A 14,315-nucleotide genomic window follows, 5' to 3' on the forward strand; every position below is an offset into this window, starting at 1 on the left:
CATTGCGACAGACATGAGGTTGTATCCTAAGGACTCGACAAGCATGACTTTGTCCATGTGTCGATCCTTTGAGATCGCAACCTTACCTAGACCCAATACCTGACTTTTGCCTTTGTCGGCGAAGATGATATGCTTCAGATGTGACGGTGATAAAGGAGCATCCATCAATAGACTCTTGTCACCCGTCATGTGATTTGTACATCCACTATCTAGAACCCACTCGTTGGCTTTGGGCTGATCATCCTTGGCACCCTTTGCCATGAAGCAATAGGTGGGAGCGTAGTCATCATTGTCTTCGTCAGCCTTGTTGGTGCGGTCAATTTCTTCAGAGTTGAAGATAGACTTGCTGACGAAAGCAGTAGTGAGAGCCACACTAGACTCTGACTCCTCAGATGCCTCCTCTTCATCATGTTCCTCAGATTCAGCTTCAGAGTCCATTTCCTTGCCAATGAATGCCCGAGCCTTCTTGGAGCTGCTCTTCTTGTGAGATGAAGACTTCGAGGATTTTGATGATGAAGATTTTGAAGATTTCTTCTTCTTCTTCTTCTTAGCGTCATCAGAACTGTAATCCTTGTATTTCTTCTTCTTTAATTCCTTTTCCCACTGAGGACAATCCTGAATATAGTGACCAGGTTTCTTGCATTTGTGGCAAAGTCTTCTCTTATAGTCACTTGATGAGGAATCACTGTTCCTTGAGGATTTTCCAAAGCGACCACGTCTTGAGAACTTCTGGAACTTCTTCACGAGCAGTGCTAGCTCCTGGCTCAATTCTTCAGGATCACCAAGGCTACTACCAGAGTCTTCAAATTCAGATTCAGACACAGCCTTGGCCTTCAGGGCACGTGGTTTGCCATAGCTTGAACCATAGAGATCTCTCTTTTCAGCAAGCTGGAACTCATGAGTATTTAGCTTCTTGAAGATATCAGTGGGATCTAGTGACTTGTAATCAGCACGCTCTTGAATCATGTAAGTGCATCTAGTGCCCCTTAGTGATTTTGGTGTATTGAGGACTTATAGGTTAAGGGACTAATGTGTTTGTGAGTGTACACAGGTCTATAAGTCTATGAGGATTTTGATATTTACAGAGAAAGTCGACCCCTAAAAATGAATATCTTCGACTGAAGATTTTGGTATTCCTGAAGACTTTCATGAAGACTTTGAAAGTGAAGAAATTGGTGTGTCCGTGAAGACTTGATAATCATGCGAGGAATATGAAGCTTGAAGACTTTTGTTTTCATAGTTTTGTTTTTCTCTTTCTTGAGTCATAGGAAACACCGTACTATTAAAGGGGGTTGAGGAAATACTAAGGAAAAAATTTCCAAGTGATGCTCAACTCAAAATCCTACACCTACCAAACCCTTCGAGTGAAGCCTTTGGCAATCTCATACAGTTCAGTCACTTTCTTCAGTGACAGAGACGAAGTTCTTCTGGTCGCTGATGAATTTGTTCTGACTGAGGAGTTAGGAATTCGCCAGTGCGGATTGCCTACACAGTGAGGATCATGATAGCCCTGAGGAATTTGATAGTCAAATTTCCGACCGTTGCTGTGCTACGCGCCAGCTGTCCCAAAATATCTTATCCACCTAACGGCCATATCAGACAAGGGCATTTATGTCTTATCATGTCGGGCTGCTCCCTAGGCTATAAATAGCCACCCCCTACAACCACTAGTTGGTTGGCTGCTCCGAGAGAAACTGACACTTGTCATTTGAGAGCAACCCATCCTCCGAGGACTTTGAGCGAAAACCATCGAGTGAGGAAAAACCCCAAACCCAAACACCTACAAACCCAAAGTGATTGAGCATCACTGAAGAGATTGATCCTGCGTGGATCTGACGCTTGTTACCTTTGAAGACTGTGCTTCTTCCAGACAGTTAGGCGTGATGGTCTAGAGCATCCAAGAGGAATTGTGGATCGCCGAGTGACCGAGTCTATGAAGGTTTGGAAGTCGCCTGAAGACTTACCACGAGTGATTGGACGAGATCTGTGTGATCTTAGTTCAAGGAGAATACGGTGAGGACTTGATGTCCTGAGCTGCGCGCTCAGTGACTGGGTGTCCGGGACTGCGTGTCCTCGAGTTTAAATACTCAGCCGCTCCAACCAGACGTACAACTGAGACAGCAGTTGGAACTGGTCTAAAAAATCATTGTCTTCACCAACCTTACTGGTTCTATTTCCTCAACTCTTTCATTTCCTCATTACTGTGTTGAGTGATTGTTCATATCTGTTTTTGAAGACTTTCTCAATTCCTCAGTTCAATTTCTTCAGTCTGTTCGTCTTCATCTTGTGTTATCCTGTGTTTACGCTTTCTATACTCTGTGCTTGTCTTCATTTCATCATGATGACTAAGTCTGTATCCTGTTATGCTTACTTTTGAGTACTTATTCCGCTGCTAGTAGTTCTTTGCTAAGGAATTTCCTCACTGACAAATTCCTCAGTGAAGAATTCGTAAAAATCGCCTATTCACCCCCCCTCTAGTTGATATAACGCACTTTCAATTCGTATCAGAGCAAGGTACTCCCTTGTTCTGTGTGATTTTGGTTTAACCACCTGGAGTTCTAGTTATGTCGATCGCAGGTATGATCAAGGTCTCCGCTGGGTGTCCTACCTTCGATGGCACGGACTACCCCTACTGGAAGAATAAGATGCGAATGCATCTTGAAGCAATTGATAATGATCTCTGATACGTTGTGGAAAATGGTGTTCCCTCAGTCACACCTTCTATGAATGCTGCTGATGTGAAGAGATTCAAGCAACTCGATTCTCAAGCGAAGAATATCATATGTGGCCATCTGAGTAAAGGACAGTATGGTAGAGTGAGTGCTTTGGAAACTGCTAAGCTTATCTGGGACAGGCTCTCCAAAGTAAACGAAGGAGTCTCAACTCAACGTGACTCTCGTGTTGACGTTCTTCGCAATCTCTTCAACCGCTTCAAAAGACTCGACAATGAAAATGTTCAGCAAACCTTCGATCGCCTCACTGACATCTCAAATGAGCTTCAAGCGCTTGGCGCCACTGACATCACCGACCATGAGGTGGTGAAGAAATTGCTGAGATCGCTAGATTCCTCATTCGATACTCTGGCACTGATGATTCAAGAGCGAGCTGATTACAAGTCACTAGATCCAGCTGATATCCTCGAGAGGCTAAATACTCTTGAGTTCCATCTTGCTGAAAAGAGAGATCTCTATGGTTCAAGCTATGGCAAAACACGTGCCCTGAAGGCCAAGGCTCTGTCTGAATCTGAATGTGAAGACTCTGGTAGTAGCCTCGGTGATCCTGAAGAATTGAGCCAGGAGCTAGCACTGCTCGTGAAGAAGTTCCAGAAGTTCTCAAGACGTGGTCGCTTTGGAAAATCCTCAAGAAGCAGCGATTCCTCATCAAGTGACTATAAGAGAAGACTTTGCCACAAATGCAAGAAACCTGGTCACTATATTCAGGATTGTCCTCAATGGGAAAAGGAATTAAAGAAGAAGAAATACAAGGATTACAGTTCTGATGACGCTAAGAAGAAGAAGAAATCTTCAAAATCTTCATCATCAAAATCCTCAAAGTCTTCATCTCACAAGAAGAGCAGCTCCAAGAAGGCTCGGGCATTCATTGGCAAGGAAATGGACTCAGAAGCTGAATCTGAGGAACATGAAGAAGAGGAGGCATCTGAGGAGTCAGAGTCTAGTGTGGCGAGTCTGGCTCTCGCTACTGCTTTCGTCAGCAAGTCTATCTTCAACTCTGAAGAAATTGACCGCACCAACAAGGCTGACAAAGACAATGATGACTACTCTCCCACCTATTGCTTCATGGCAAAAGGTGCCAAGGTAACAAAATACCCCTCCTTTGAATCTAGTGAGGATGAATCTGATGAAAATCTCAAGCCCATTTACTCTAAACTTGCTAAGATTGCCGTGAAACAACAAAAGGCCATTGAAAAACTTCAAAACATGCTAGACAAAAGTGATGATATGTTGGGTGATGAAATGGACCGCACTAAAGACTTAACTGGAAATCTTTAGAGACTTCAGTCTAAGTTTGACAATCTTCAAAGTCATCATAACACTCTCTTATCTGATCAGGGGAAGCTTTCTTATGAATTTCTTCAAAGAAAGCAAGATCTTGAGAAGCTGAGAGTGTGTTATGAAGATCTTTAGAAGGATCGCGATTCATTACTTGCTCAACAAATCAACGCTACTCAAGAGGAATTTGTTCCTCCATGCTTAAAGTGCATTGAACGTGCATCTACTAATTCATCACCTGAATGTTCAAATGCTTCAACCGTTACAAATTCTTCACCTGCCTCTGCTATCACTAATTCCTCATCTGAGGACATTGCTAGTACTACTAATGATGCAGGTCTGAAGGAATTGTACATGACAGGCATGTACAAAAGCCTCAAAGGGCATCAGATTCTTTGTGACGTGCTCAAAAAGCAGATCCTCAACAGAAACTCTAGGAAAGAGGGTATTGCCTTTGAGAGGAAACTCAATGCTGATGGAACATATTGGAAGCCTGAGCGGTACCCCAAAACCTCATGGGTTGCTGCAAAGGGACCTCCTGTTGATCCATCTAACTTATCTGGCTTTACATGTGAATCTTCTCATTCTTCTGATGAGTCATTTGACTCCAACTATAAACTGTTCAAAAATCAGAATGGTGAAGTATTTGCTAGATATGTTGGGACTAACTGCAGGAACGGTTCCCCTATGAAGAAAACTGGGTTCCCAAAAGGTATGTTGAAAGTCTTCAGGTGAATGTTCTCATGACACCACCTGTGAAGAACAAGAACCCCAGATCAAATTCTTCATATGGACCTAATTCTTCACATGGATCAAATTCCTCAAATGGATCAAAGTCTTCATATGATCATCATCGTGCTAACCCCTCTGTTTCGCATGGTAGAGCCAAGGGCTATGAATATGCGCATTATTCTTCAAATCATTATGTTCATAAGTCCTCAAAGAATTTATTTGCTTATTCATATGTGAAATTGCTAGTTATCGACTAGAGGGGGGGGGGTGAATAGGCGATTTTTATCAAAGTCTTCAAAACGTGGAAGTTTCGAAGACAAACAATAGAAATGACCTAATTGATATGCAGCGGAAGATAAACTACAACAAGCAAGCCATAGTCAAGTATGCAATAGTGTTAACGTACGAAGACTAATAGCAGCTAGGTAGTAAGGATCAGGATGGAAGATAGTATGAAGCCAATCAACAATAGTAGTCAAACATTGAAGTCAAACAGATAAGACAGATAAGCAATGACTTCACGAAGACAAACTCAAAGTAAAGGAGGGAAGGGATAGAACCAGTCACTTGTTGAAGACACAGGATTTGTTGGACCAGTTCCAGTTGTTGTGACAACTGTACGTCTGGTTAGGGAGGCTGAGATTCAACTCAGAAGACCGTGTCTTCACCTTATTCCCCTTGAGCTAAGGGCACACAGTCCTCGCCCAATCACTCTGGTAAGTCTTCAAGGTAGACTTCCGAACCTTCACAGACTTCGTTCACCGGCAATCCACGATGACTCTTGGATGCTCAGAACGCGACGCCTAACCGGCTGGAGGATACACAGTCCTCAAGTGTAATAAGTCTTCAGGTCACACAGACAGAAAGACTTCAGTGATGCCTAACACTCTTTGGCTCTGGGTGTTTGGGCTTTGTCCTCGCAAGGATTTCTCTCTCAAAGGCTTCGAGGTGGGTTGCTCTCAAAACGACAAAAGCCGTAAACTAACTCTAAGCAGCCACCAATTTATGGTGTAGGGGGTGGGATATTTATAGCCACAAGGCAACCCGACCTGATATGTCCGAAATGACCCTGGGTCACTCAGGAACTGACACGTGTTCCAACGGTCAGATTTCAAACACACACGACAACTTTACTTGGGCTACAAGCAAAGGTGACTCATCCAGCTCTGGATAAGATTTGCTCTCATTGTCTTCGCTCGAAGACATAGGATTTGGGTTGAGCATCACTTCAGTCACTCTGACTTAGTTCACTTGGACCCCACTTAATAGTGCGGTGGTTCCTATGACTCAACACAGAAGAAAAGGAAACAACGAAACAACTCAGTCTTCGCGCTCCATAGTCTTCACTCAATGTCTTATCATGTCATAGACTTCACTGTGAATATCTTCAGACACCACCATTGTCTTCAATGTCTTCAAACATTTTTAGGGGTCATCTCCGGTAGGTAAACCGAATCAATGAGGGACACTACCTGCGTTATCCTGCAATTCTCACAAACGCATTAGTCCCTCAACCAACTTTGTCGTCAATACTCCAAAACCAACTAGGGGTGGCACTAGATGCACTTACAATCTCCCCCTTTTTGGTGATTGATGACAAACTGGTTGAAGTTTTCAACGGGAAAGAAGTATGTGAAATTGTAAAGGATAGCATATTGTCTTCATAAGTGGCAAGGGCTCCCCTGAAGATGTGCATATAAATAATTTGCTTTTGGAATGCAAATGCACATGGCAGGTTGTACTTGTGGAGATCCTCTTCAACTTATGAAGGTAATTCATCATGCATGAAATGATATAGCTAAGAGAATGACATGCATAATGAAAAATGGACGTCTGCAGAATGATCTAAGTGCGGAAGTTATCATCGCACGTGGAAACGCAAATAAGTAGCAGACGACCATTAAGTTTAAGTGTTACAACTCAAAGAGCGAAGTGTATCAAAAGCAAGAGTTGTAAGCACTAGGCAAAAATATAAAGCAACCGCCGTTATGAACCCGCTTGAAGACTATCAACTCATATGCTTCTCCCCCTTTTGTCAGTAATGACCAAAAAGGTTTGAAGACATAGAGCATCTACTCGTCTTCTTGAGGAGTAGGTGAAGCAGAAGGGTTGTCGTTGTTGGTTGGCGGTGCAGACGAGCTTGGTGCAGTGTCGATGCGTGCAGAAGTAGGGGGCGGTGAAGTAGCATCGTCTTCATCATCGATCACATTTGCATTGACTGTTGCCACGGAGGAAGAATAGTCAGAGTCTTCTAGAGATGGATTTCTTCGTAGGACAGCATTTCGTGGAGGAGTGGAGTCAAACTTGAATCTTTCAGTGAAGCCACCGTCTTGAAGATCAGCTTCAGCACTGAGCAGGGTCAAACTCTTCCATGATCGCCGACAAGTTTTGTGAGTGACAAATGCATTCTTGGTGGCAAGGTTTCGAATGCGATTTACATCCACCAAGAGGCTTTGCATCTGACGCTTGAGCCAAAAATGATGCTTATCTTGCTTCTGATGCAGGGCCACCAAAAGTTCTCGATCATTGAGGACCCGAGAGCGCTTCCGAGGCCTTTGAGCAATGGTGCTCTCAGTAGCTTCAGTTGGCGCACGATGAGGCAGACGAGTATTTCCAGCCATCGGATAGACACGCGTGACAGCTTGGACTCCTTCCATAGGCTGAGTGAAGCTTTGATGTTCAGCATTTTGAAGACAAAGAGGCTTCTTAGTAGGTTCAGGGTATATGGCTTCAACTGGCATATCAACCTCTGGTAGGAAGATCACATGATTGCGGGCAGATGGTTGATAGTTGACAACAGAGTGTTGCTTGATGAGGTGCATGACCCATGGAGCATAGAACTTCAGTCCGAAAAGGTCAGATCCAGATGCAGCCAGTTTCGTGATGAAGAAATCTTGCGCATTGAAGCTGATGCCATTGAGGATGTAAAAGACCAATGTCTTCATGGCTCCTTCAAGTTTTGCAGCTGATGAATGTCCTTTGATCGGCCATAGAATCCGCCTGATGATATGATATATAGTGTGCGGCAGATACTCAAGGTCATCAACAAAGAACTCCTTTGGATATTCAGCATCACGTGGCAAAGGCTTCATCATGCTCAACATCTGGCTCATATTGGGTTCAGGCTTATGGAAGATGCTCTCCAGTGCATTGTGGTGGTTTTGACAACCATGTTCATATAGCTCTCTGGGAGTGGATAGGCTTGTATGCTCAATGATGTCAAGAGCTTTGGCTTCATGATGAACATTTCCTGTCATCCACTCGAGAACCCATGTCTTCGTATCTCTGTTATAACCGCGAATGTGGAGCGTAGCATAGAATTGAAGCAATAGCTCTTCATTCCAATGTTCTTTGTCTGTCACAAAGCTGAGCAGACCAGCATCACGAGAGCAGTCAAGTGCTTCTTCTAAGCATGGCAGTCCAGCAATGGCTTCAGTGTCGAGGCGCATATGAGGGAAAATGCACCCTTGATCATACAGAACACAGGAGTAATAGCTTCGCTGCTGATGACTCTAGAACCAATCTGATGATATTATTGGCTTTGTGTAGGGGTTCTTTGAGCTGTCAAAGAATGTGTTGTGGCTTTTGAAGCCATTTGCATTGAAAGACCCGATAGATGTGGCAGTACCTGGAAACCTTGGCAGTCTTAGCTTTGGCTTCTGGACCTGAGGCCTATGCTCAATGTGATAGTCAAACTGAGGACCAGAGATAGTAGGCGGAGGGACCAGAACGGGCCATCTGACTGTGATTAGCTCGCCATGGTTGTATTCTTGCTCGATTGTATAGGGCCTTGGTGGCAGAACATGAGCAGTGGCAGCAACAGTGGCTTCGGGCTGCACAACAGAAGCTTCAGGAGCATTTTCAGCATTGACTTCTGGTTCAGTGCTTGGGACAGGCTCCACATTAGCTTCAGCCATGACTATGTCATTGGCCTCATTGGTGTTGGTGGTGGTAGCCTCAAGGTTTTCAACCTCCACTTGCTGAGCTGGAGGGTCAAGCACAGACATGTTCACTTCATGAATAGCTTCTTCGGGAATGGGGGGAGTAGAGACACGTTCTTCTTGACGTTCGTCATCGGCTGATGCAGCTGGTGCTTTAGACTCAGAGACATTCATAGCAGGAGTGGCTTCTGAAAACACTTGACGTGCAACAGGTTGATGGTGCACTTCTCCTTATGGAACGCTCGAAAGAGGGACTTGAGGCCTTGGTCCTTTGCGAAGCCTTTGTAGTACAGGAGACGCCTTTGGAGATGGAGTGGGCAGGTCCTCATCCTATTCAACTTGCACGGATGGTGTGGCTTGTTGTTGTTGGGGAGTACTGGGGGAGTCTTGTTCTTGCGGCCGATCAGCCCATGAAGCATCCTGAGCAATTGGCGTCAGAGGACGACAAATGCTGATGATTTCGCTGTTCGTTCGAACAGGCGATGATACCACATTGTATTCAATTTGAGGAAGAACTTCATCATCTTCAACATTATCATGATGACCAATGTCTTCAGCAGTGATGGGATCAACTGCTGGAATCTCTTCAGCTTCAGGAGCCTCTCTGGAAGTAGGCTCATGAACAGTCATTCAAAGTTCTTGGGTTGCAGATGCAGGACGAACCACTGAGATGGGTTCAACAACAAGGGGCTCTGTGGGAGCAGCCCGATTCTTCTTGGTCTTGCGCTTCTTCTTGGAGGGAGCAGCATCAGAGGCTTCTGAGGTTTTCCTTTTTCTGGCTTCAGCCTCTGCAGCCCTCGTCTTCTTCTGTTCTGAAGAAGTTGACGAGACCTTTGGTTTCGAGCTAGTCATGCTACTTGCGAAGACAATACGAGGTTCATCTGGCCTTGAAGGTGCAGATTGGACAGTCGATTTCTTCTTCGCAGCCATCCTGGGGTCGATGCCAGGACGACCAAGAGCCTTGCGCTTCTCAGCCTCATTGTAGGCAAGCACACACTTGTCAGCCAGATTTTTCATGCGCTCTCTGGAGTCTCGAGCTTCTTCACGCTTCTTGTGAAAGGCTTCTTTGAGCTCGTGCAGCATGATCTTGGAGTTCTTGACATCTTGCACATTGAGCGTGGCCACATGCTTCTTGAACTAAGCCTTTTCATAGTCAATCTTGTGCTTCAGTTCAATGATGCGCTGAGCAATAGCTAGCTCAGAAGCAATGGCGCCATTGAAGGCGACGCTGAGGCCAATTGGAAGTTGCAGATCATCAAAGCTGAGATTTGGTGTGTCAAACCACTCATCAATGAAGTTATGGATGATTGCCACGTCAAAAAGAGGCAAGTTGTTGAAGATCTCTGCTTCTTCCTTGCTCTTGATCAGTTGCTCAAGAGCATCATCTGCAAGGTCGTCATCGCTGGACAGATCAATGTGCTCTTCACGCAGAATAGCAGCAGGAGTCAAAGCCTGATCAGTACTCTTGACGATTTTCTTTTTCTTCTCCGTCTTCTTGGAGATGCGTGAAAGATCTTCAGATTGCACACTGGCTTCAGGAGGTGCAGTGGCCAGTGGCTTCACACGAGAAGCTTTTGGAGGTGCAGCTGATGATGAAGCCTTAATCTTCTTTGGCTTCTGCGGCCTTGGAGGAGGAGCTGGGGCTTCATCAGAATCAGCATCATTGTCAGAATGATCCACTTTGGCACCTTGCACGAAGATGTAAGAGATGAGGCCATCAAGGTTTGCAAAGGGGCCGATTCTATTTTCTTCAGCTTCACGTGTGCCATCATCACGGGGAGCAGAGGGACCAGGATTGAAGTCTAATCCCCATGACTTCTTGATTTCCTTTGCTGAAGCCTTAGCATACTGGAAGTTGCGCTTGAAGAGATTGTCGTCACGACACCAGAGCAATGATGATGGGTCGGCTTCTTCAGGCTGTGGTCCACGGACCATGCAAGGATAGAATTCTTGCGCAATGGCTTCAGCTTTGTTCTTGGGGGGAAGGCCTTGATAGAGAATATCACCCCAAGGACTCTTGATAGCATTCTTCTCAGCGTACTCCTGGGTCACGAACTTGTACTTGAACCATTGTTCAGCCCAATAGCGTCGAATTCATTGGATTCGAGTCTTGCACTGATTATAATCCTCTTTAGGATCTGTTTTGTAGATTTCTGCAAGATCATCAGGCAGATCCTTTGAAGCTCCCCCACGACGCTGTCTGCCACCCTTCCTGACAGATTTCTCCGTAGCCATGAACTTCAAACTGAACAGTTTCAATATGTTCAAAGGCTTCAAAGGCTTTCGCTTGCTGGTCAGACAGGAACTGGCTTCGGGAGATTCAATGTGTTGCTGTAAGAATTCTGCAAACGAATGCAGACTATGAGAACCTAGGGATTCTCCCACGGACATGTACCTATGACAGCATTAGAGATGCGAGGGATGGGGAAGAGGTCATATGCATTCTCAGAAGATTTTGAAGATAAATTAGTTTGAAGACATTGACCTCATGTTGCGAAGACATTCACTTATATGTTGAGAGTCGGTTCCAGATTTGTACGGATCCGTGAATAAGTACAAGTGAGGAATCTAACTAGATGTGAAGCTTAAGTCAATATACTAGGCAGTATGAGATGCAAACAGAATAGATCTAACTTTGTATAGACAGAAACCAATTTTGGTAAATTGGATGAATCATTGAGGATCAAAAAGCTGGTAAAAATAGAGTTATATTTACCACACGATGAACTGCTTGATGGGATGAATAGGAGACCGAGCAGTTCAATCCACCGTGCCCTAACTTGGCGACGGAGGATACCTACGGCGGCGGCGGAGAGGACGATGCCCGCGGCCGGTGTGAGGACGGCGTCGGAGAAGTCGCGGCAGCTAAGCGCTTCGTCGCCGGCATCGTCGAGAGCTAGCGGTGGCGCTAGGGTTTTGACGAGGTGGAGAGGTGGAAGAAGGTTTTCTTGACCGCAGGGGACACGTATTTATAAGTAGGTGTGCGGCACAGCGCAATTACGCAGGTGCCCCTGTCTGTTCACATCCGTGGGACACGTGGCAAGCATGCAACATACTCAGAGTTGTCCCACGTTCCCACGCCCGCCAAGTTTGTTGGATGGTTGTTCCGGCTTCTCCGTATATCGACAATAAAAATGAATCATTTAAAGAGGACTTGATGTTTGTCTCTGTGTCTTCTGCTGACAAGGATACAGAGAAGACATTCGACAGTTTCAACAGAATGCATATGATTTGGACAGATAGAGTTTGAGATAGTAAGCATAGAGAGATTAGAGTCCGATCACATTCACTTAGTTCAAAAGATTCAACAATGAAGACATAGCTATAAGTGAATGCTGTAGAGGACAGAATACTAGTGTGTGTGTGTGTGTGTGTGTATATATATATATATATATATATATATATATATATATATATATATATATATGAGAAAGCAATCAACTCAACATAGTGAAGTAAATCATGAAGATAAGTTGAAAGTTGAAGACAAATCAATATGCGAAGATATTCAACAATAACGCCGTGAGTGAAACACTTCAAACCAAGAAATTTGGTGGTGGCGTTACCCACCGTATAGGAAGTATTAGACCCAGACACGGCACACAATTATCGTGGCGCTCCGAAGTCAAATTCCACGTTAATGTATTCACACTCAGAGTGTAAGTCTTCATTGATTGAAGATATACATTACTTCGTGTGTTACACATCTAAGTCATCAACATGCATAAGTGTTAGGATGTGTGCCTGATCATAGGACATTTGAGGATTCCAAGATATTTAGCTCACACCGTAACTTGCAAAACCTTTTCTCATCCAAGGGCTTTGTGAAGATATCTGCCAGTTGCTCTTCAGTGTTGACTTGAATGATGTCAATATCTTTCTTCATAACATGATCTCTGAGAAAATGATGACGAATTTCAATGTGCTTTGTCTTCGAGTGCTGAACTGGATTGTTGGCAATCTTGATGGCGCTTTCGTTGTCGCGGAAGAGAGGGACTTGCTTCAGATTGATGCCATAGTCCTTGAGAGTTTGCTTCATCCACAGAAGCTGAGCACAACAAGATCCAGCAGCAATGTATTCAGATTCAGCAGTTGAGAGTGATACACAGTTTTGCTTCTTTGAAGACCAACAGACAAGTGATCGTCCCAGAAAGTGACATGTTCCAGATGTATACTTGTGATCCACCTTGTCACCAGCATAATCAGCATCCGAGAATCCAACTAGATCAAATCTTGAGCCCTTTGGATACCATAATCTGAGTGTTGGGGTGTAAGCCAAATATCTAAGAATTCGCTTCACAGCTAAGTGATGCGATTCCTTTGGTGCCGCTTGGAATCGAGCACACATGCAAACACTAAGCATAATATCTGGCCTAGATGCACATAGGTAAAGTAAGGAACCAATCATGGAGCGGTATACCTTTTGATCGAACTCTTTACCATTGTCGTCGGGACCAAGATGGTGTTTGGCTGGCATTGGCGTCGTGTAACCTTTGCAATCTTGCATGCCGAACTTCTTCAGACAGTCTTTGAGATATTTTTCTTGAGATATGAAGATGCCATTCCTTTGTTGACGAATTTGAAGACCAAGGAAGAACTTCAGCTCACCCATCATGGACATCTGATATTGCTCTTGCATCATGTATCCAAATTCATCACTATACTTCTGGTTGGTGCAGCCGAAGATAATGTCATCCACATATATTTGGCACACAAACAGTTCACCATCATATGTCTTCGTGAAGAGTGTGGGATCGAGGGATCCTGGTTTGAAGCCTTTGCTCTTCAGGAAGTCTTTGATTGTACCATACCAAGCGCGAGGAGCTTGTTTGAGGCCATACAGTTCTTTGTTTAGTTTGTACACCATATCAGGATGTTTTGGATCTTCAAAGCCAGGTGGTTGAGCAACATACACTTCTTCTTCAATCTTGCCATTAAGGAAAGCACTTTTCACATCCATTTGATATAGCAAGATGTTGTGGTGATTAGCATAGGCTAGCAGTATGCGAATAGCTTCAAGCCTAGCCACAGGAGCAAATGTTTCATTGAAATCAATTCCTTCAACTTGAGTATATCCTTGTGCCACTAGACGTGCTTTGTTTCTGATGACCTGACTATGCTCATCTTGCTTGTTCCGATATATCCATTTAGTGCCAATAATGTTATGCTTGCGAGGGTCAGGGCGCTTGACAAGTTCCCAGACATTATTCAGCTTGAACTGTTGAAGTTCTTCTTGCATGGCTTGAATCCATTCAGGTTCCATAAAGGCTTCAGCAACTTTCTTGGGGTCAGATATTGACACAAATGAAAAATGCCCACAGAAATTTGCTAACTGTGTTTCTCTTGAGCGTGTAAGCGGACCAGGTGCGTTGCTGCTATCAATTATCTTCTCAATTTGTACTTCATTTGCAACACGAGGATGAACTGGACGAAGACCTTGCTCATGCTGATCATTGTCATCATTGGAAGGATTGTCTTCGGTCTGAGCATTATCTTCAGGTTGGTTGGTGCTGATATGATAAGTTCCTCTTCAGGCTGTGCTTCAGAGGGCATGATTTCACCAGTTCCCATCAGCTTGATAGATTCACTGGAAGGAGCTTCATCTAATGTGCTTGGCAGGAGTTCTCGTTGA

This window comes from Triticum dicoccoides, chromosome 3B (assembly GCF_002162155.2).
Source record: "Triticum dicoccoides isolate Atlit2015 ecotype Zavitan chromosome 3B, WEW_v2.0, whole genome shotgun sequence".
In the NCBI taxonomy this organism is placed as follows: Eukaryota; Viridiplantae; Streptophyta; class Magnoliopsida; order Poales; family Poaceae; genus Triticum; species Triticum dicoccoides.